The following is a 25,457-nucleotide window of genomic DNA, read 5'->3' as shown; positions in this document are numbered from 1 at the left end:
AACTTGCATCACTTCTGTGATCACTAGGTTCTGTCTGAACGTTTTCAGATATGGAAATCTTGCTACCCCCAAGGAAGCCATTCTGCTGTTGACCAACACTTAGAAAGGTATTGCATTAAACTAGAATTTGTCCCTATGACTTTAAATAGATTTTTCCAGTTTCTTTCCAAAGAAGCTACACCAACTGTGTCAATTCATACGTTTATTCAACAAAATGTACAGGTCATATAATATATGCAAGGAATTTTCTGAGCCCTACAAATGATAACTTGATAAACATGGATATAATATTGTCTTCTATGAGAAGGCAGATTCTTAATAAATTTTTTTTGGATCAGTAAATAGATGGATAGATGAATCTTTTTCACCATTAAATAATGGTAAACTCTTGATATATAGGTAAAGTTGGTGTATACCTTGGTAAGTGAAGGATGTGGGATGAGCATTTTAATATCCTAATATCCTCTAGAATGGTGATGTATTTTATTTAATAGCCTATCAGTGTAAAAAAGAGGCAAATACAATATTTATATATTTATTTTCAAATTATAAATATGAATTACTTAACTAAAGTATTATGTATATGAACTAAATAGATGTTTTTAAAGATTTAACATAAGTATATATAGCTATATATTTTAATAGTTTATACAGTGCCCTATATAACCCACAAGTATGATTTATAGCTTTGTTAATTATTTAAATATACTGCCTTTCTAGAAAACCAGCATTTTAGTTGTCCATTACATCTTAGTTGTTTTCCTAACTGGAGTCAAGTGATCACAATATGGTAGCATTTAAGATTTGGCTTAAGAACATATTAGAACTCACCAAGTTTTTCAAAAAATAGGCTTTGAGACAATATTAAGAAACAGAGTACTTCAAGGAAAGATGTGATAGAAGTAATTTATGAAAAACAATTTTTATGAAAGCTTTGTACTTTCAATATAAAAGTATTATAGAAATAAAACACTGTAAAGATGCATAAAAAGGAGAAGTTCGAAACTGTCAAGAAAGCTAAATTCCTTATCTCTTTACAAGCCTAATAACCCAGTTGGAATATCTCATAGAGTATAAATCTGGGATCTCATTAAAAATAAATATTTTCCAGTAACACAATGATGCAGAGGCAAAATGTATGAAATAGAAAAAAAAAGAAAGAAAATAATGACTTCATACTCTTCTTACCTATTGTCTGCTATGCCAGTTTGGATTACCACACCACAGGTTTAGCTTGAAACTGAACTCATAATTTCTTCCCAGACTAATGTTTCCATGTGAGTTTCCTAATTCTGTGTATGGTGTCACCATCCTCTGGGTGTCCCAGGCCCCCAACTTTAAACTTAACCCCTGTTCCCCATTTCATGACTAATTGTTTACCAAGTTATTTTGATTCTCTGCAATATCCAGCAAGCAAATTATCCCATGTACTTAGGTACAGTAAAAATTTAGGACCGCTAACAACCACAGAGGTTTGTGCTTTAAGTGTAGTTGTGAGCTCTGAAAAATGTTAGAGTATTAAGTGTCAAACTTAAGATGGCAAGTCCATTTTCATAATTTAGTTTTTAGTTTCAATTTTGAAGAATCTCATCAAATGTATATGTCTCAGAATATAAACCTTTAATAATATAATTATTTTTCTGGTCAATTACATGTTTTATTGTTTTCTTGATCCTTAGACTTACAACTTCAAATAAAAATGTAAATATCTGCAACATTTGGGCAATATTGCTTTATAAATGAAACTGTACATACAAGTTCAGTTTTTCACTTTTACAAACCTAGGAAATGCCCTTGAAGCATGAATGACAGTGTTTCCTCAAGAGGTTCACATCCTATTACAGTAGAAGGCATGGTCAGGACTCATGCCTACACTTTCAGCTTTGACCCACCCTGGCTTTGGATCTTGGGTAAATGATTAGTCTCACTCAGAATAAAACTTATACTAGACTTTTCATGTCAATGGTCCCTTTCTATGTCTAGCTAACATTGTGCCTCATGTCCTCTATTATCCCCATCTGGCCCTAATTAGGTGAGGCTGTATCATGGCAGCATAGCTTTGGGATTAAACTCTCAGGCTTGAAGTCAGATTCTTTGGGTATATGTCCCTGTTCTGCTACCTATGGTAACAGGACAAAAGCATTTAATCTCTATGTTTTGTTGTCGATTTGTAAAATGAGGTAATAATAACACTTAATTTATGGGTTTGTTGTGAGAATACCACAGGTTAATATATAAAAGTGCTGAGGACTAGCACATAATAACTACTATGTGGTTGCTATTATTGATATTCATATAAAGCACTCAGCAATGTGCCTGGTATATAGTGTGTGCTCACTAAGTATTAACTGTTATTCTCATTGCCAGACTCCACTTCAATTTCTGTAAGCTTTATTTCAGACTTTGGTCACAAAACAAAATAGATGAAAGTATATCCTCATAACACAAATGCGTGTTCTTCACCTCAACAAACCAACCAATTATGGCGTCCTGAGGGAGGGTGTGTGCGTCACCTTGCAATGTTGTAACATATGCCTGCAAAGGACTATTCTACAATACATGGCTCAGTAAACTTATGTTTTTCTTAACAGCTGCAAACTAAGATTTGTTTTGAATAATCCTATTAGTTTGTGCCAGTGTTACTGTGAAAGTGCATATTCAAATTCTTGGCCTTTGTTTTACCTGTTAGCTTTAATGTATTTTACTTTTTAATATTATAATCTACTAAAATCTAAAAATATGTGTATTAATCTGTTTCATGCTGCTGATAAAGACATATCTGAGACTGGGAAGGAGAAGAGGTTTAACTGGACTTACCACATGGCTGCAGAGGCCTCAGAATCATGGCTGGAGGCAAAAGGCACTTCTTACATGGCAGCAACAAGAGAAAAATGAGGAAGAAGCAAAAGCAGAAACCCCGATAAACCCATCAGATCTTGTGAAACTTATTCCCTATCACAAGAGTAGCATGGGAAAGACTGGCCCCCATGAGTCAATTACCTCCCCCTGGGTCCCTCCCACAACATGTGGAAATTCTGGGACATACAATTCAAGTTGAGATTTGGATTCAGACACAGCCAAACCATATCATTCTGTGCCTGGCCCCACCAAATCTCATGTCCTCACATTTCAAAACCAAACATGCCTTCCCAACAATCCCCTGAAGTCTTAACTCGTGACAGCATTAACCCAAAAATCCACAGTTCAAAGTCTCATCTGAGACAAGGCAAGTCCCTTCCACCTATGAGCCTGTAAAATCAAAAGCAAACTAGTTACTTCCTAGATACAATGGAGGTACAGGCATTGGGTAAATATAGCCATTCCAAATGGGAGAGATTGGCCAAAACAAAGGGGTTACAGGGCCCATGCAAGTCCAAAATCCAATGGGGCAGTCAAATTTTAAAGCTCCAAAACGATCCCTGACTTTATGTCTCACATCCAGGTCACACTGATGCAAGGGGTGGGTTCCCATGGTCTTGGGCAGCTTCACCCCTGTGGCTTTGCAGGGTACAGCCCTCCCTCCTGGCTGCTTTCACGGGCGGGCGTTGAGTATCTGCGACTTTTCCAGGCACACGGTGCAAGCTATCGGTAGATCTACCATTCTGGGGTCTGGAGGATGGTGGCCCTCTTCTCACAGCTCCACTAGACAGTGCCCCAGTAGGGACTCTGTGTGGGGGCTCCAACCCCACATTTCCCTTCTGCATTGCCCTAGCAGAGGTTCTCCATGAGGGTGCCGCCTCTGCAGCAAACTTTTGCCTGGGCATGCGTGCATTTTCATACATCTTCTGAAATCTAGGCGGAGGTTCACAAACCTCAGTTCTTGAATTCTGTGCATCTCTGGGCTCAACATCAAGTGGAAGTTGCCAAAGCTTGGGGATTCCACCCTCTGAAGCCACAGCCTGAGCTGTTTGTTGGCTCCTTTCAGCCAAGGCTGGAGTGGCTGGGACACAGGGCACCAAGTACCTAGGCTACACACAGCATCGGGAACCTGGGCCTAGTCCACAAAACCACCTTTTCTTCCTAAGCCTCCAAGCCTGTGATGGGAGGGGCTGCTGTGAAGGTCTCTGATGTGGCCTGGAGACATTTTCTCTATGGTTTTGGGGATTAACATTAGACTCCTTGCTACTTATGCAAATTTCTGCAGCCAGCTTGAATTTCTCCCCAGAAAATGGGTTTTTCTTTTCTATTGCATAGTCAGGCTGCAAATTTTCCAAACTTTTATGCTCTGCTTCCCTTATAAAATTGAATGCCTTTAACAACACCAAAGTCACCTCTTGAACAGTTTGCTGCCTTAGAAATTTCTTCCATCAGATACCCTAAATCATCCTTTTTAGGTTCAAAGTTCCACAAATCTCTAGGGGAGGGGCAAAATGCCACCAGTCTTTTTGTTAAAACATAACAAGAGTCACCTTTGCTCCAGTTCCCAACAAGTTCCTCATCTCCATCTGAGACCACCTCAGCCTGAATTTTATTGTCCATATTGCTATCAGCATTTTGGGCAAAGCCATTCAAGAAGTCTCTAGGAAGTTCCAAATTTTCCCACATTTTCCTGTCTTCTTCTGAGCCTTTCAAACTGTTCCAACCTCTGCCTGTTACCCAGTTCCAAAGTCACTTCCACATTTTCAGATATCTTTTCAGCAACACCCCACTCTACTGGTACCAATTTACTGTATTAGTCCTTTTTCACACTGCTTATAAAGACATAACCAAGACTGGGAAGGAAAAAACGTTTATTTAGACTTACAGTTCCACATGGCTGCAGAGGCCTCAGAATCATGGTGGGAGGTGAAAGGCACTTCTTACATAGTGGTGGCAAGAGAAAAATAAGGAAGAAGCAAAAGCAGAAACCCCTAATAAACCCATCAGATTTCGTGAGACATATTCACTATCACGAGGGTAGCATGGGTAAGACCGGCTCCTGTGATTCAATTACCTCTCCCTGAGTCCCTCCCACAACACATGGAAATTCTAGGAGATACAATTCAAGCTGAGATTTGGGTGGGGACACAGCCAAACCATATCAGTATGTGATTAGATAGAAAGCTTGCTCTAAGTTGGTAGAATGTAATTTAATGCAAGAGAGTTTGAGTTGAAACAGTTTGAGATAAATATGATTTATATTACAAATATTTTACAGCAAACTTTTTCAATTTGTCATTATTGAAAATGTTTCAGATAAAAATGAAAGATGAAGAGTCTATTGACTCTTTTTTCTTAAGCTAAAATAGACAATACCAATATTAATTTATATATAGTATGTATGAATGTTACTTTTGCTTTTTGATATGAAATATGAGTCATATGTTACTATAATAATAAGCACTACTGACAAAGTTTCTTCTTAATTGTAATCTTTACAGCATAATGAATTCATCTTCCTACATCTAGACATGCAATAATGAAATATTTTAAATACTGAATTTAGGATGAATTTGATTTTATATATGCTTAAATTTGAAATAACCACTTTCAAATTTCTCACCCAGTAATTATAACAATAAATGATGTTTGCTTGATATACAAAAGTACTTTCAAGCAATATTCCTTTTGTTGCTTACCACAATTATGAAGTCTAATTTCAGAAATCTCAGATTAAGTGGGATAGTCAAGCATAGTGACAGAATTGGTATTTAAACGTGGACTGCTTCAATGCCTAATCTGTTGAGGGTTTTTTTTTTTTTATCATGAAGGGATGTTGGATTTTATTGAAGGCTTTTTCTGCATCTATTGGGATGACCATATGGTTTTTGGTTTTGATTCTGTTTATGGGGTGAATCACATTTATTTATTTGCATATGTTGAACCAACCTTGCATTCCAGGAATAAAGCCTACTTGATTGTGGTGAATTAACCTTTTGATGTGCTGCTGGACCTGGTTTTCTAGTATTCTGTTGAGAATTTTTGCATCTATGTTCATCAGGGATATTGACCTGAAGTTCCCTTTTTTTCACTGTGTCTTTGCCAGATTTTGGTATCAGGAAGATGCTGGATTTGTAGGATGAGTTAGGGAGAAGCCCCTCCTCCTTGGCTTTTTGAAAGGGCTTTCGTAGGATTGATATCAGTTCTCCTTGCATGTCTGGTAGAATTTGGCTGTGAAGCCATCTGTTCTGGGGCTTCTTTTGGTTGGTAGTTTTTGTAGTTTTTTAAATTACTGATTCAATTTGTGAACTTTTTATTGTTCTGTTCAGGTTTTTGCTTTCTTCCTTATTCAATCTACTATTTGACTCAGCAATCCACTACTGGGTGTATACCCAAAGAAAAATAATTATATCAAAAGACATATACACCCATATGTTCATTGCAGTGCTATTCACAATAGCAAAGACATGGAATCAACCTAGGAGCCCATCAGCAGAGGATAGGATAAAGAAAAGTGGTACATATACAACATGGAATACGATGCAGCCTTAAACAAGAATGAAATCATGTCCTCTGCAGCCAACATGGCTACAGCTGGAGGACATTATCATAAGTGACCTGATGCAAGAACAGAAAACCAAAAACTGCATGTTCTAACTTACAAGTGGGGGCTAAGCATTTAATACTCATGAAAGTAAATACAGGAATGATAGACCCTGGGGACCACTAGAAGAGGGAGGGAGGGAAGAGGGCATGAGCTGAAGAATCATCTGTTGGATATTATGCTTTCTGCCTGGGTGACAGGGTCATTGGGACCACAAGCCTCAACAACAGACAATTTACCCATGTAACAAACCTGCATGTATATCCTTTAATCCATAATAAAAGTTAAAATTAATAAAAATAAAATAAATCGTACAAAAAAACCCCTGGACTTCTAATGCCAAAGACTACATTTCCAGGCATTTAAAGTAAATAGACTGAAATAATTGATTAGAGAATTTTAGGTGAGAGGAAAACACCCTTTCTCTGTGGATTAATAAAACCCCAATTAATATTCTTTCTTTTTATCCTCACCTCTCATTCCTTTATAGAGAAGAGCAATGGAAAGAAGAAGGGAGCAGGGAAACATGGTCAAGGAAGGAAAGTGATTCTCAATCAGGAGAAAAGGTAGCTCTCACTGGTGAAAATTTGGTGCAGTACAACCAAAATACAAAATCCAGTTTACAAAAAATGAAATATTTCAGTGATCAGTATATTTATTTTTCTGTGTTTTTCTGCATGGGTTTGGGTTTTTTCCCTATTATTTCAGAATTGGGCTGTAGCCTGCAAGTAAATTAAAGAACAATTTGTTTTCATTTTTAATTATTGATCAGCTGTCTCTAAGGTTCATTTACTATTAATGCAGAGGTAGAGTTGTGTTTTTTCCGTACTCTTTAGTTCTTGATGAACCCCATATGGTTCTGGTGCTCACAGCTCTTCAATAATTCAAGATTATCATGGAAAAATAATCAAGTTTTGAAAATCTAGATCAGTGGTTTTCAAAGTTTTTTCTCCTGTCAACAATAGAAATATTTTTTTTCTAGTTAAATTTTAATCTGGACTCAAACTTTTAAATTGTGTTTGAGTGGAGCTGCTTGGCTTTTGTATAAGAAGGAAGGTTTCTCCATGGCTCAATCAACTTTCCATCCTCTCCGGTGACCCCAGAGGTAGCTCTTTCAAAGGTTGGGGCTCCTGTTGAACAGAATTTGAAGTACACTGAGATAGATGAAAAGCAGTTAGGATGTAGCTCAGGCTGAGTTCTGAGATAGAGCTGATCTGGGTTCAAACCATGAACCTCACCATCACCTAGGCTTGTTACCAACAGCAGGTAGCTGAACTTCTCTAATATCAGTTTCCTCCTCAGTATAAGTGGGGAGAAGATAATGCCCACCTCATAAAACTGTTTTGAGGATTGAAATAATGCATAAGAAGTATTTGGCATGTATTGTTACTTGTGTCAGTTAATAATCTCTTCTGAGACATATTCTATAGTGATACAATGTTGGCAGTCTGATGAAGCCATAGAGATAATGCTACTCAGGGTGCAGACTGCTTTCTTGATGACAGACCTGAATATTTCAAATTATAATCCTAGGAGGCTATAGTTTATGCTTTTTTCCAACTCTAAGATTTGTATAAAGACACATATAAAGTGTATCCATTTTGAATAATATATTTAAAGGGATACTTTATCCCCTAAGATGCCGCACTGGTGAAAATCCCTAGGATAATGTGTAATCTTCTTTGACAGTATGTACACCTAAAATAGTTTCACAAGTGCAAGATGGCAAATGTAATCTTTCCATGTGCAAATAGACTTTATTCCATTGAGGGTAGAGTCTCTAAAGCGGAGTTTTTTTAATGCCATGGTATCATTTATCTAATTCTTTTTTTTTTTTTTTTTGAGAAGGAGTCTCGCTCTGTCAGCCAGGCTGGAGTGCAGTGGCGCGATCTCAGCTTACTGCAAGCTCCGCCTCCCAGGTTCAAGCCATTCTCCTGCCTCAGCCTCTTGAGCAGCTGGGACTACAGGCGCCTGCCACCACACCCGGCTAATTTTTTGTATTTTTAGTGGAGACGGGGTTTCACCGTGTTAGCCAGGATGGTCTCGATCTTCTGACCTTGTGATCCGCCCGCCTCAGCCTCCCAAAGTGCTGGGATTACAGGCGTGAGCCACCACGCCCGGCCTCATTTATCTAATTCTTAATAAGCAATCCATTTTGCTTTGTTTCTTCTCTCCCTCGCTTCCTTCTCTTCTTCCTTGCTTCTATTTGGTGCCAAACACCGTGTTTTATTTATGATATTAAAAAGTAAAGTGAGTGTGATGGTGGCTGGTCACCCATTGTTTTGAATTAATAACTTAGAAAAAAAGAAATATTTTAGTGGCCCATATATTTATTTTTATGTGTTTATGTGTATGGTTTTGGGGTTTTTTAGTGCCTTCTATCCCTAGAAGTCACTTTAATCTCAAGACTGTCCAAATAAACTTTTCAGCAAAAGCATCAGGTGAGAAGTCTGGGAGAAACCATCCTATAAAACAATATGAACAGAGTGGAGCAGTGAACACAATGATCCCATTCTTTCTCTGTCCTCCAAGCCATCTTTCTTCTTATAGACCCCCTGCCATGTGTTGCCTGGCTCAGGTTCTCTATGTTCATCCTGCCACATTGGCACTGACTTCTTTGAATTCTGCTCTTGTTCTGAGACGGTGGCGCTTTATTCACTACTAACTCCCAGGACCAGTGCATGCTATTCTTCAATTTATTGTGTAGATTAAAAGGTCTCTTCTTAAAAAATGATGCATGCTGCTGGAAATACAGACACTTTAATTTTACTTAGAATCTTACTTCGAATGTGTTAGTAGCCAGATAAACAAGCAAGACTGACTCAGGAAAGAAGCCAGAGAAAGGGTAGGTGTGTCAAGCAAAAGTAGACAGCAGCACCAAATTGAAAAAAAAAAAAAAAATGAGAGGAGGAGGAGAAGAGGCTAAAGGTACATCTCCTTTTACTTTTCTTTCTTTCTTTTTGTAATTTTGCCTTAAGCTTTCCATTCAAATTATCTTATGCTTCTTGGACTAGCTATTAATATTAGACTTATGGTTGATTAGCATTTCAAAGAGATAGAGGCAATGGATGATGATTCTGAGTCACCCACTCCATTGAATGACAGCTTGACTAACCCAGTGACACACACAGGTCTCAGCCACACCCCTACCCTGAACGTGTCTTCTCAGAATTCGCTCCCTTAATCTTGATCTTTGTGTTCTTCTTTCACTTTCCATTTTATGTCTCTTTTGCCTCTTGTAATGAATTCTCTGTTTTCCTAATCTTCCTCCTTACCTCTTTCAAAGTCTGTGTATTTCTTTCTCCCTCTTTGTGAGTGAGCTTTCTCTCTCTCTTTTTCTCTAATATTTTGCATACCCTTTATTCTTATCTGTACAAGCCATGGATTTTGGATTATATATTTGAAATATTAACTGCAGCTATTTAATAAAGATTTACAACTCTAGGTTTCTGTTAAATAACAAGTAGTTGAAAGTTAAAAATTTCACATTTTACAGGAGAGGTTTTTTGCTATGTAAGCCACTTCTTCTTTGGACTTTAGGTCAGAATATTTAAGTAGAAAAAGAACTATCAGTTCTAATTTAAGCTGTTATTTTAATGTTATAGACAGTAAATTTAAATTATTCATGGCATTATGGAATATTCCTGGGTTTCCTGATCCTCTAGTTTTAGGCTACAGTGTTTCATGAACTGCCTTAGCTACAAAAACCATTATCTAAAATCTGTACCAAACATTAAAAGGGCAGAAAAGGGGAGAAGGCATACAGACATTGAAAAATTCTGCACAAACTTCGGCCTGTACATGCTTTGAACTCACACACAACCTTTGATGTTTTCCTTGCATTCTTTGAATGAACCTCGCTTTTCTGTTCAGAACCCTAGCATGTCTAGGAACTTACATTGCATGTGCTTAATCATGGAAGTGACCATATGTCCTTTTTATTTCTGACTCTATTTGGCTCTGTCTGCTCTGACTTTTTCCTCTCTGGTCATAAAGTTTTTGTCTTACCATTCAGTTTCTCCCAGAAAGCCTCTGAACCAGTCCAACTTTGTTATTTCTGTCTGCTCCCCCAGTCCTTGATGGAAGTGTGGGTGAGGATGGGGGACTGTTTAAACTTTTCCCTTTTAGGTTACCATCTTATCTCCTTGCTCTCCCAGTATCAATATTCTCTCTGCTAGAGAGCAGCTTCTCAACCTACTTGGGTCCCTTAGGGATGTCTCTGCATACTAATCTTTCAGTACTTATCTGCAACCCATTACTTACCCTCATTAAATACAGTTTGGATCATTTCCCAGAGTCAATGGCAAAAATAAAAAGGAATTTTTAGTTTAATTAAAGACTGGCACCATTTTTTAATTAATTTTTTGACAAATAGTAATTGTGTATATTTATGGGGTATAATGTGATGTTTTGACACATGTTTACATTGTGGAATGATCAAATCAGAGTGATTAGCATATCCATTACCTCAAATATTTATTATTTCTCTGTGGTGAGAACACTTAAACTCCTCTCTTTCAGCTATTCTGAAATATCTGCTACATTATTATTAACTATAGTCATCTTCCTGTGCAATAGAACACCAGAACTTATTCCTCCTATCTGACTATAACTTTGTACTTATTGACCAACATCTCCCCTTTTCCTGTTCACTTCCCAATTCCCAGCCTCTGGTAACCACCATTCTCCTCTCTACTTCTATGAGTTTAACTTTTTTAGTTTCCACATATAAGTGAGATTATACAGTGTTTGTCTCTCTGTGTGTGGCTTATTTCACTTAACATAATGTCCTCCAGGTTCATCCATGTTGTTGCAAATGACAGAATTTCCTGTTTTTGTAAAGGCTGAAAAGTATTCCATTGTGTGTGTATGTATATGTATATGTGTGTATATATATATATATATATATATATATATACACACATATATATATACATACACACACACTTTAAAATTATTCATCAGTTTATAGACAAAAGTTATTTCCATATCTTGGCTATAATGAATATTGCTGCAATGAATATGGGAGTGTAGACATCTCTTTGGCATACTGATTTTAATTCCTTTGTGTGTACACCCAGTAGTGGGGATTGCTGGATAATAGGGTAATTGTATTTTTACTTTTGTGAGGAACTTCTTTCTAGTTTCCAAAGTGGCTGTACTAATTTACAGTAGCATCAATAATATAAAGTCTTCCCCTTTTTTCCACACCTTAACAACATTTGTTATCTTTCATCTTGATAGTAGCCACCGTAACAGGGTGAAGTGATATGTCATTGTGGTTTTAATTTGCATTTTACTAATGACTAGAGATGTTAAGCATTATGGGCATTTGTATGTCTTCTTTTGAGAAATGTTTATTCAAATTCCTTGCCCATTTTTAAAGTTATTTTTTTCCTTGTTATTGAGTAGTTCGAGTTCCCTGCATATTTTGGATATTAGCCCCTTATCCAGCATATGATTTGCAAATATTTTCTCCTAATCTGTGGGTTGTCTCTTTACTCCCTGAATTGTTTTCTTTGCTGTGCAGAGCTTTTTGGTTTGATGCAATCCCATTTGTCTGTTTTTGCTTTTATTGACTGTGCTTTTGGGGTCATATCCAAGAAATTTCTGCCCAGACCAATATGGGTACTCTCCCCTAAGTACTTTTTAGTAGTTTTACAGTTTCCAGTCTTATGTTTAAGTCCTTAATCCATTGTGAGTTTATTCTTGTATTAGGGGTGAGATAAGAGTCCACTTTGGTTCTTCTGTATGTGGACTTCTGTTTTCTCAACAGCATTTATTGAAGTGACTGTCTTTTTCTCATTGTGTGCCCCTAGTGCCCTTGTCAGAAATCAATTGACTATTGACGTGTGGGTTTATTTCTGTGCTCTCTGTCCTATACCATTAGTTGAGGTGTCTGTTTTTATGCCAATATCATGCTGCTTTGCTGTTTTGATTACTATGGCTTTGTATATTATTTTGAAATCCTGTAGCATGACGACTCCAGGTTTGTCCTTTTTGGTCAACATTGCTTTGGCTATTTGGAGTCTTTTATGATTCCATACAAATTTTATAATTGTTTTTTCTGGGCCAAGCGTGGTGGCTTATGCCTGTAATCCCAACACTTTGGGGGGCCAACACAGGCAGATCATGAAGTCAGGAGTTTGAGACCAGCCTGACCAACATGGTGAAACCCCATCTCTACTAAAAATACAAAAAGTTTGGCGGGCATGGTGGCGTGCACCTGTAGTCCCAACTACTTGGGAGGCTGAGGCAGGAGAATCACTTGAACCTGGGAGGCGGAGGTTGCAGTGAGCCAAGATCACACCACTGCACTGGGTGACAGAGTGAGACTCTGCCTCAAAAAAAAAAAAAAAAAAGAAGTAATTGTTTTTTCTATTTCTGTAAAGAATGACATTGGGATTTTGATAAGGATTGCATTGAAACTGTAGGTCACTTTGGGTAATATGGACCTTTTAAAAATATTAATTCTTCCAGTCTGTAAACATGGGATATCTTTTCATTTGTCATCAATGTTTTATAGTTTTCAGTGTAGAGATCTTTCACTTTATTGGTTAAATGTAGTCCTAAATATTTTGATTTTTTGATGCTATTATAAATAGGATTGTTTTCTTATTTCTTTTTCAGACACTTTGCTGTTAGTGTAGAGACATACCACTGATTTTTGTAAGTTGATTTATGTACCCTGTAACTTTACTGAATTTGTTTTTCAGTTCTAGTAGTTTTTTTTGGTGAAGTCATTATGATTTTCTTTATATAAGGTCATGTTGTCAGCAAATGAAGATGATTTTACTTCATCATTTCCTATTTTGATGCCTTTTATTTCTTTCTCTTATCTAATTGTTCTGGCTAGTACTTCGAGTGCTATGTTGAAAAGAAGTGATGAGAGTGGGCATCCTTGTCTTTTTCCTGATCTTAAAGGAAAAGTCTTCAGCTTTTTACCATTAAATATGATGTTAGGTGTGAATATTGGCATCATTTTCAACAATAAAAATGTTTTTAAAATTTTGTGTTGTGGCAAAAATTGGCTATGCAAGATATTTTTATCATTTTATAAAAGATTATGGATCAAAAAATATTAATGAAAATAAAACAAAATATATTAAAGCTTGCTCTATTATCTTTATTCAACTTAGGTTTAAATTGTATGATAAATTAGAAATGGAAGATATTAAGAAAATAAAAGGCTTTATAGAACTTTTGTAGAAATTTGAAAGATTTGCATAATTTGTATGGAGTAAAATTGGGGACAGTTTTCCATGAGGTCATAAGTACAGGATAGGAGGGCATTAAGGTGGTGGAATAAAATTGGTACATACTGATATGGGACATAATTACAGCAAAATGTGTGCAGGGGGTAGGATTCATTTATTCAGTCAGTTGGACAGTCAATTATATATTTTACAAATTGTCTAGTTAGTGTTATTTTGTGCCAGTCATTATACTAGGTTTTGGGATTTCAGTGGTAAATAAAAACAGACAACATGAAGTATAACTGTATAAGCATTCATTGAGTAATAACACAATAATTTAATGATTATGTATGTGTTTGGCAGGAAGACAACTGAAGCCATAGAACCACATAGCAGGGGGTCTTGTTATGCAGAGTGTAGAATCAGAGATTTCCATGATGAAATGATATTGAATTAAATATTAAAGTGGGAATGAAGAGAACATCCTTTCTGTTTTATTTTGAGATTGGCAACCCTCGGCATTCTTAAAGTTCAAGGGGAAGGATTCAGTACCTAGGGAATAGTAGAACATACGGAGGAAAAAAAGATATCTGCAAGATATCTGAGATGGTAGAAATAGGAAATGAAGTTGTAGGATTTTGTGGTGGGGAAGCAGGTCACAGTTTAGTGTTTTCCTTAAGACAGGAAAAGATACTTGTGATTGTTTTGTAAATAGGCTCTTGAACAGGGAGGAAACTGGTGAAGGTATTGCTTTAAGAATGGTGGCAATAGATTATTGAGCGATTGGAATAGCTTAAGAGTGAAAGACCAGGTCAAGTGGAAGATAGCTGCACCTAAGCAGTCATTGAGTAATAAGGTCATGAATTGAGATAGCTTAATGTCCACGTGAAAATTATCTTCTATGTTTTCTGTTTTTGTGACATGTTTTCACTCCTATTTTTTTTAAAACAAAATGCAGTTGTGTGTATCTCAGAAGTCCTATTCAGTAAAAATTTTCCCTATACTCTCAGGAAGAGTTTTTTTGCAACTCCCCCAGAATCCCACAGAATTTGATTTCTACCTCTTAGTGCACACTCTATGAAACAATGAATTGTTTATGTTCTTGTTACCTGAATAAAACTGATAATTTCTCATGGGCTTGGAGAGTTGTTATTTATTTTTTATAGCATACACAAGGCAGAATTTGGAAAATATTGGACACACGATAGATAACAATTAGATATTGTTATTGATTGACTGAGTGCCTAGATGAAGAGAATCAACATTTGCATTTTTTATATTTTCCACAGGTAGCCTGTCTTGTTGCTTTTCTTCTTAGTGTATCTTTAAGTAAAAGACTTCATAATTTGGAAAATGCCAATACCTTTATTGTTGAAATCAATTGCATGCCTAAAGCAGACAGATTAACTGCTTTTCAAGACATAGAGAATTAATGGTAACTGATTTATCTAACAGTATTATTATTCAGTTTCAGAATAATACATACCAAAATATGTTGTGTTTTCCCATTCTTAGTGGCTGTTCTAAGAGGTTCACCAACAACGTTGTTTACTTCTCTCTTTCTCTCTCTTACTTTCTCTCATGTCTCTATATATCTATAATCTTTCTATCTATCCACTGATCTATAATCCCATGTATATACATATATGTACCCTGAAGTGAGATAAACATGGATTTAAATCGTGTTGCCTTAATTTAACTATGACTCAGAAATGTCATACAGTCACTGAGCCTCAGTTTCTGCATCTGAAAATGGTAAATAATTTCTCTTGTCTTGCAGACTTTAAGACAGGATTAGAAATAACATCTTGTGAAGTGTTTAATAATTGGTAGACAATTCACAGTGGCTATTATTTTGGTGTATACTTTATGGTACTCATTGTTATGTAGTTGTATATAGGCATAAATGGTTAATGCTATTCATAACTGACAATGTATTCTGATCCTTTTTGGTGGACAACTGAGAGAAAAGTCTGTGGTTTCAGATTCTGCCCCTTTAGGAATGGATAATTGAGAGGAAGGAGCCAGGATTCTTCATTCCTCTCCCTCCATTAGCATCCAAACTGGAACCTTCATGATGGAGGATAGGATGGATTCTCCTGTTAGAGAAGATAATTGCACCATCTGAACACTGGTTACTCAGGATTCTATGTTTATCTTTTAACTTTTTCAATGAGGATGACTATTGTATTGGCAGAAAGAGTGCTTTTTGATATGGTTTATGTATATGCCCAACTCCTAATGCATAAACCTGTTAGTAGAGCACATTCAGGATACTCAAGCCCTGACTACTGCTGAATAAAGAAACAATAACCTATTTCATTTAGAGGAACCACCTCAAAGTCTCTTGCAGTAATGCTCAATTCTCTTCCCTTCCTAACTCACCAGGAAGAAGGGGGCTGGAGGCACAAATACATGCTTCTTCCCACTCCCAAAGAGAAAGGCTGTGCAGTGGGAGTAGGCTAGATGTTACAATTCTTTGCTCCATTAGGGGATTAAAATGACAGGTGACACTTCTCTTTTATAAGCTAGGCACCTAGGAAAAAAAGGTTGCTTGTTTTGGGTTTGCTTTATAATAAGAAGAATATGCTGAAGCACAGGGTGCTAGAAAATAAAAGATGGGTAAGAGGTTTGATGAAAGACTGGGAATAAAAGTAGTTGCATTTCTAGAACAGCATGAAAATGTAATCCTACAATGTTTGAGATTGCCTTGGATGAAGTTTTAAAGAAGTGACTTTGCTCAGGAAATTAAGTTTTTGATCAAGGAGAGTAAAGGTTAAGAAAGTATTTGCAATTTGGTATCAGGTTTAGAGAAGACTTCAAGTGTTATAGTATAGAGGCCATTTGGAAAGTCAACCCTTAGCCTAAAGTATGGAGAAAGGGAAGGGAGATGAGGGCTTTTAAAAGGAAGTAGGAAAGACAAAATCGTATCTTGCTCATTTGATAATTTTGCCTAAAATCTGATGGGACTGATCTTAGCTTAGTGGCCCCATCTTTTTAAAAACGTTTCAGCCCATCTTTTCTGGAATTGGTAAGATTGGAAGTGGATAGCAGCTGGGTGTGTCTTCAAATGATTTGTTGTTGAACAGAATAATTCCTTCTCTAGAACTAACCCATACTAAGGTGTTGTATAGAGGTGGAGTAGGGTGGTGATAGCTAGTTATTTATTGGGCAAACATGCTAAGCAAAGTAGCTTAGAAAGTATAATGGCACAAAGATAAACTGTTGGCTTACTTCCTGCTTAGTGAAATATTGTTTATTAAGACTCAATTCATAGTTGGCTTCTATTGATTTTTTACCATCCAGTACTCAAAGATGTGCAAAAATGTTCCAGCATTTTCTCAATAATCAAATGATCACTTTCTTTGTATTGACAATCTCTCTTGATGTTAGTTTGTTCCACATGTCATCCAAAGCTGACAATCGTTATAGTAGCCTCAAGTTTTTCGTCATTACAACTTCCTGACCTCTCTCCTTCTTTCTCTTTCTCCAACTTAAGACCCAGGTGTATAGAACCATTTGCAACTTCTACAACATACTGTCATTGCTTATACTGTACCCAGTGGTTGGAACATTTTAACTTACTTCTTCACTTGCCTCACCCTACTGAATTCTCAAGACGGGGCTCAATGTCCTATAGGAAGCATGGCCAGTTGCAGGATGAAGTCAAAGATAGCTGTCTCTGCTACGTGCTCCAGTTAGATTTCTGTGCTTTGTAACAGCATTAATCACAACATATAGCATGTCATTTTCCTGCTCCTCTCTTTCTGGGTCATGAATAACTTGAGGAGGAAGAATCTATTTTACTTTTGCTTTGAAATACACACACACACACACACACACACATGCACACACACACACACAGAATACCTAATATATGATTCAACATAATGTCTGGCTTAGTAGGTCATCAGTAGGTTCAAAGAATAAATGAATATATGAATTGCAAGTGCTTTGCATAATGGATATGTAATAAGTAACTGTTAAATAAATGCTTTCAAAGGAGTTACTCTTCTTGAAGAAAGCAAACTTCTTGATTCTATTTTTATTACAAAAGTTTAAAGATATATTTAATGAGACATTTTCAAAGGAAATGCCATAAATGGAGGTCATTAATCATTCACTAATTCCTTTTCAACCAACTTCAGGTGATTGTTTCCCCCAAATCAAATAAATGTTAAAATTATTTGTATAGCTGTTAAAGTGATTGATATAACTTACATTTAAATGGAAGAAAAGTGTTTTGATAGTAACATTTTCAGCCCCAAGATAGCATGTTTTCCTCATGTGTTTTCCAAAGAAAGGAAGCTAGATTACTATGACTTAATTTATAATATATTTCAACATTGATGGATGAAAAAATAATGAAGTGTTTATTTACCTGAAGAAAGTAAATTCAAGGTCCAATATATCTTAATATACTGATTTATTGCTTATGTAATGTATAATATTAATTATGTACAACTGCATTATACAACATACATAATGGCAGTAATTATGTTCGTGTGTCTGAAATACATTTTTGAATGAGGTATTTATTTATTGAATTCAAAGGGCAGAACAATAAGTTAAAAGAAAGTATAAGGCATGGCCAGAGCTGGGAGGTAGCTGAGGAAAATAGTGGAGTCAACTAGCACTCAAATTCTTACTTCCTTGCTTAATACCTCTGAAAGTTTGATAAGTTACTTAACCTTTCTAACTCCCCTTTTCCTAATCTGGTACAGAGTGGTAATGTTACTGAGTTCAAATTATTAAGAGATTTGAAAGAGATAATATAGGGAAAGCACTCAGTCCAGTTTCCAGCATACATACAACAAGATCTCCATAAAGCATAATTTCTCTTTTAAGGATATTGTCCTTAAGGCAGTGTGCTGCAGTAGTGTTGAGTCAAGCAGTCTGGATTTAATAAGACGTTTCCCTGGCATTCAAAAGTTTTTGATCTGTTAAAGGTAGAAAAATTTTTATTAAAAAGACTATTTTGTATTAGCCAAAAGGGGATATAATCGTTGTTAATGTAAAAATAGATATGATGTATTACTTAAAAATTTTTGACTCTCTAATATCTTTCAAATTTCCAACACCAACAGTAATATAAGTCCAGTAAGCCATGAATCAAATTGGAACCGTACTTCAGCAATGGTGTAGTTCTTTGCAGTGCAGTCTATTATGTTAAGTAGTTTCTTACTGTATGAAATTCATGTGTTCTTTTCATAAATCTAGGATTATAAAAAGTCTGATGTGTGAGTTTAAGGCTATGAATCCAGCTTTAGGGAGGTCTCATTAAGGAAAAAGGGGACAGATGGATCCATGTGCCTACTGTGTGTTATAGTGCCTACTGAGTGCTTTTGGAATAAAAAGATGAGTAAGTTTGAGCCTTTTAACAATAGCTACTTACAGCCCTTAGAAGGAGGAAAGGAAATTACAGAATACCTCTTTGAATTTTTGACCAGTTATAAATTTTTTTTAAAAGTGAAATAAAGAAGTTAACTAATTGGATTTGCTTCACTATTTCAGTCAATCTGTGTTGAATCTTTGAGCAAAACTGGTTGAGCAGCTTACATGACAGCTCTCCAAGTAAATGGAAAATTTCCCAAGCTCATGCTGGTTAGGAAACAGAAGTCTTCTTTTAAAGCAGTGCAGAACTCAGCAGTTTGGGTTTCATTGAACTGGCTTAGTGGTTTCAACTTATATAACTTCCATATGGAAAGTTAAGGGGAACATAGAAACCAAACCCTCTTATTGTACTACCTGAGAGCAGCTGCTCTTTCGGGGGTTTCTGGTACATTGCCTAGGACCCTGGAGATCTTTTATTTTTCCTAAAAATCTGGAATTCTGTCCAAAGACCAACGAAACCATGAAAGTCAAACTTAGGCAAACTAATTTCTAATGGCAGTGAGAGGAGGAAATCCAGTTTAATCTCCTTTTTAAAGTGCATGAACACTTGGAACTGTTTCACCTAACAGTCAGCAAAGGGTCCAGAGAGAACCAACACAAAACAGGCAACAGGATTGTGTTCTCTAGTAAATCATGGATGGTGAAAAAATTTTGTTTTTCTTTTGAAATAGTCTAGAGGCAAATGAGAATATTAGGCTGAACATTGTAAATTACAGACAACTAGGAACCATGATTGGTAAGGACTAAAGATGCAATTTTGAAACTAAAACAAACAAAAAATTTATGTCTCACTTGGTTATGGGAGGACATTGAGAATCACTGAAGGTCTGTCAAGCATTATACTAAATGTATTATATGTGCTTTGTCATCTAATTTTTTATCACTTCTCTGGGTAGGAATTATTTCAACCTAATTTTTGCTTCTGAAGAACTGACAGAGAGACGGAATGTGTTTCTAAAGGACTGAAAAGGGGTGAATTTAGGATCGAATCCTAGGTGTGTTTCTACCTGTTTTAAACATGCCGCTTTCTATTTTGAGGTGTTTATAATATTTCTTTTAGGTATATGAATTTACAAATGCCAAGAGTGGGTTGAACCATTCTTAAAATATTGATAGTTTCATAAAAAATATTGTAAAAATCTTTACATGCCTAAAATTGATTACTCCTCTGAGAAAGTTTCTGCATGATTGAATTTGTGTGGCTGAATGAAAAGACATATGTTTTAGAAGAGAAAAGTAATGAATGATTGATGATTGTGCAGTGTTTCTATCCAGTGATTTAGAACTCAGCTTGTTTGAATTGCTTTAGCAGAGGGATCACAAGCGATATATTTTTTTTAAGTAAATGTTTAAAACATTGGCTATATCTTTAATTAGAGAAAAATTTCTGGACTCACGACGAGCACAGAAATTTGAGAAAATTAGTGTAATTAAAACTCAGATGTCCAGCAAGTTTGTATTATATTTCTTTTGTGCTTCATAAGATGTGAATAATATTTTCCAAATAATTAAGACTGAATGTTAACTCTGTGAGAGAAAGAATTTATTTTTAGAAATTTGAATAAGAATCTCCCTTTAAAATCCACATTTCCATGCCATATGTGATCACTTTATGAGTAAAATTTTACCTTTCCTAGAATCCAAGATCATTATTATAAACATCAGCTACTGAGTTATTCTGTTAACTGCCATTGATACAATTTTTACTAAATATAAACTTGAGTAACAACTGGTCCTAGATTTAAGAAACAGAAACAAAAATTACCCATTTATTGTAATAATGACATATTTTTAAATCCTCTATAACTGGAATAAAATAACCAGCCACTATATGTATCTGATCCTCTGCATTCTCATTCCAACTGCATGGTGAAGGTCAAACTCCTGCTCAATGCATGATCTTTGTCACGAGGTGGAGCTTACCAGGACTTATGACTGTTTACAAACTGACCTTTTTCTCCTTTGACCCCTATCTTTTTCTTAGTACATGTGCTGCTGAAGTAAGCATTCTCCTTTGACTCTTTCCCTTCATTTTATTATTATTTTTTCAATTTTTCTTTTCAATTTTCTGTGGGTACTCCCTTCATTTTAGAATCTCAAAGTAGCACTTAGTCACCAAATGTCTGTTTCTTCTGTTGTGAAGTCTAATCTAACTCCTCTGGCTCCTCTGAGCTAATGCTGATTCCCAAAGAGAAGGCACCCTTAACTCAAAGTTAGAAATATAATCAAAGTCCCTAAGTTTCCTCAAATATCTCTTTCTAGCATGTCTTTCTGAACTGAGTCTTATCAGAAATTTCTCCTGCAAAAATACTTTCCTGGCTTGTACTTCCTAATTTTATTCAAGAATGTAGCAGGAAATTCATGAAGCATTGATGAAGTGTCTATTATATGGAAGATACTCAGGTTCTACGCCACAAAGATGGCTAAGACGCATGCTCATCCCCCAAGATGCCCATGTTAAAGTGGGGGGCAGGGACATAAAGATGTAATATATATATAGATGATTGTGAAATGATATAGACGAGATTCAATCAAAGAAAAGATGTTCTTGAAAAGCAAATCTCCCAGCATGATTAAGAGTCTGACTAAGAATATGGGAATGAACGTGATAGGCAGTGGGCTGAGAGATGTGCAAATAAATGCTGTGTTCTAGGAACCATGTATAGTTAAATAAGGCTGAGCATAGACGTGAGAGAGATGGGGAGTGGAAGGAGGGCAGGCTGTAAGGGTGAGAACCATACCACAAATGAGACCATGCTAGGGAATCAGACTTGATTTTACACATGATGGGGTGCTTTTGGAGTGTGTTTATTTTAGATGAATTATTCTGTAGCAATAGTGCAGAAGAGATATTTGAAAGGGGCAACAGTGGAGGCAGGAAAACCAGTTAGGAAGTGATTGTTCATCATCTGAGCTGGATAGGATGAAGCTTTAGACTGGGTCCATAGCGATAGAGATGGAGGAGAGAAAATTTAGAGAAATATTTATTAAATGTACGTGATATGGAGAGTTCTAAATGTTTACCTTGAGCAGCAGGAACAGATGCAGATTTTGTGGGGCCTGAAAAGAAAGTAAAATTATTAATTCAAAAGCAGGTATGAAAGTAAATATTTATTTAAAATGAGAGAATAAATCACAAGGTTACACACTTTAATAAAATGACAAGCCACAAACCTCACAAAATTGAGAAAAAGAAATGTATTTTATATAAGCACAAACTCAGTATTTCTTCAGTTCAACTTCCCTTTAGCCATATTCCAAAACTATCTGTACTCATTCTAATATCTCCCAACGTGAAGAAATATGATAGAGATGAAATCAGAATTCAAAGAGAATCAGGAGCGAGCAAGATACATCCCAGAACCTTTGTTCCTGGTGGTAAATTAAGCAATCATGTCTGGCGAAAGTCAGCACTTGTTATTTCTTATCTGCATAAAATATTTTCCATTTTAAACCAAGAAGACTCTGAATTATCGGGAATTACATGTTTTTGGCCATAAGAGTGGAATAATGACTGTAATCATTAACAGTAAGGAGTGAGGGAGGCTACTCAATGAGGAAAGAAATGTGTAACATTGCTTCACTTAGGAATATTATCCCCCTCTGCTATTCACTCTTTTAGTGCCTTCCTGAATAGAATATCCTCCAATATTCAGATACAATGGGCTCTAGCATACTCTTTAAGAACCAAAAATCTTGAAATCTATAATGAATCAATGCAGATAAACTTTTCTGAACTTTAATTAGATTTTTATCTATTTGATATCTATGCACAGAAACAAGATAGCAAAACTAAGAATAAATAGGATTTTATAAATTGTTTTATTTAAAGAATAGCAAATATTAACTTTAGAGTATTAATTCCTGTGATTTTCTTGATATTTTTTAAGACAATCAGTGATTCCTATGAGAAATGTGGCAAGACTGGTGAAACATGCCATCTTTTAAGCTTTCTGTTTTTCCTTTGAGAGACAGCCCAGCATAGGGATTAATGCAGGAACCATGGAGTTTGACTGATTTAGTTGGACTCCAGGCTGCTTACTGGTTATATTCTACTTAACCTTTATTTGCCTCAGTTTCTTCATCTGTTAAATAGGGGTAAAATGACACCTACCTTACTGGGTTATTGAGTGGATTATAGGTGTTAATATATGAAAATATCTTAGAAGCAATGCCTGGCTTCTAAGGTGGCTGTTATTGTTGTTATCCAAAGAGAAGGAAACATAATTTTCCTTAGACTAGCCTAGAAGTCCCTGTACAACTGAGTCAGTCAGATTTCCAGACTTTATTCCTAGCTACTATACCAGGCATGCTGAGCTCCAGCCCAGTGTTGCTCAGTGTGTTCCATATGGATGTTCTGAGATAATTTGTTATGCCCAGTAAGTGTAGAGCTGAATTAAATATTTTAGAGGTGGCAGAAAGTTCCATATAGTTTTTCATGCTTTGGACTCATAATTCCAAGGCTATATGGATGGTCTCTGAAGATGATGGGGCAATATCCTTTCTATCTATTACTGTGAGCTTTCACTGAACATGACCATAATTGACTGTGCTAAGACTTTGGCCTTTCCTACTTTTGTGGTATAAGTTCAGACCCTTTGAAGAAGCAGTTCATAAATGCAGTTAAATAAATTTCACCCCAACATTAGCTGTCCTGTCCTGACAAGGGAAGTGTTGCTTGTTTACTTAGCACTTGTGTCTTGTTAATACTGGTGATGGCCATCTGTGGGTATGAAGAGCTAATGGCTGTTAAGTGACAGACGAATCATTTCCACAGAGCATGCATACACGTTCTTTCTTTGGATGGTGTCTACAGTTTGTCCTTGGCAGACCATTGCTATTTTCAGACTTGCTTCCAGTATCCTCTTGTATGTGTTGCCTCACAGTAACTTGTCACTTCACTTAAGCAGAAAGCTCACAGTTCTCTCATTGCTGTACCTCCTGTACTAGCCTCTGAACGCAATGTTTGGGTGACTGCCATTATCACTTCCTTTGGCTTTTGATCACTAAACTTCCATTATCCAGGCATCACTTGTATTTATGAGTAAACTTTTCCTTTTGCACCACCCCCATACTCCAAGGCTTATAGATGAGCCATTTCCTGACAGCTAAGGAGCAATCAACTCCACTGTCCTCCTACATAATAATGAATAATCTTTTCTTGCAGTCAATAAAACAGGCTCCCACGATCATATCCTTTTATGACTTGGCGATGCTGGTGAAAAATCTTGGCCAGATATTATTTGATTTGGGAGAATAGAGCAATGTAAATATGGCATTCAATATGCTTTAAAATAATTATCTGGAAGGTGTAACTTTCATGCTAAACATGATTTACGCTACAAAGAAAGTAGTCTAGGAGAAATAAACCACGGAACTCATGGGCATTTTGTAATTGTCTAATCTAGCTCCTTTATTTTATAGTTGTGGATGCTGGGGACAAGTAGAGTTGACTTGCTCAAGGGCACATGGTCAAGGAGCAGTGGAGATGCTGGAATAGAGTCTTCTGATTCACAGCCTATTACTCTTCATTCTCGGATGTTTTATAACTGATAATATCTTTGAAAATATCTAAATATTTTTGTTTGGGAGGCTACTTGAGATCACTTCCTTTTCACTGATAGGTCAGAGGACACACAAGAAGTCCACTCTTAACGTATCAGTAAGTGAGTGATGGATGAAGTGAAGAGGTAAGTGTAGACACCTCCATTTTTAAGTTACATTGTTGGGGAGATGGGAAGAAATGCTTAATGAATTAGCTCTCCGTCTTTAGTCAATCTACCTACTATGATTTATCCAGTAACGCATTGGCCCCCGGAACTTGGTGCTTTTACGTCTAGTACATCTCCATATCTTATATTTGAGTAAACTTTTAAATATTTATTAATTGTTATTCTGAGAGTGGAAATATCATAAGCGTAGAATAAGGAGATTAGGCTCTACTCTAAATTCTATTGTGAACCTGAATCCTAATCATGACAAAGTCACTACTCTTTGCCTCACTTTCTTCACATGTAAAATTGAGGTGCTGCTTTAAATAGCATCATCTAAAATTCATTTCAGATGTTGTGAATGGAAAAGCTACAATCTCTGAATGTTACAACTGTCAGGTCAGTTACCCTCATGGATTTCATACATTTCCCATGCCTGGTTGTTGGCAGAGGGAAAAGAGTGGGAGTGTGGTGTCTGTGTTAGTATTGCCAGCTGACGGGCTTTAAAACAGGAGTAGTATGGTTTGAGTAACAAAAATACCTTCTTAGGATGCCTCACCAAATAATGGAGGGTGCTGAAGAGAGTATCTAAGTAAGAGACCCGGCTATTTCTGGAGGTTTTTCAACTAGACCTACGTTTAATATTTAAAAACATGAAAACTCATGTAATTAACATGTAACTTATTTGTATTA

General features: G+C 36.2%; 1 protein-coding gene across 2 annotated transcripts in view; it reads left to right on the top strand.

The window, feature by feature from the left end:
* The window catches only part of PDE4B (phosphodiesterase 4B), a 582,824-nt gene that overhangs the window by 231,607 nt on the left and 325,760 nt on the right, over positions 1–25,457 (top strand). The gene's annotated exons all lie outside the window — the stretch shown is intronic.

The sequence above is a fragment of the Gorilla gorilla genome, chromosome 1 (assembly GCF_029281585.2).
Source record: "Gorilla gorilla gorilla isolate KB3781 chromosome 1, NHGRI_mGorGor1-v2.1_pri, whole genome shotgun sequence".
NCBI lineage: Eukaryota > Metazoa > Chordata > Mammalia > Primates > Hominidae > Gorilla > Gorilla gorilla.
Note: the sequence above shows the minus strand (reverse complement) of the source record. Positions and strands in the feature narration are given on the sequence as shown.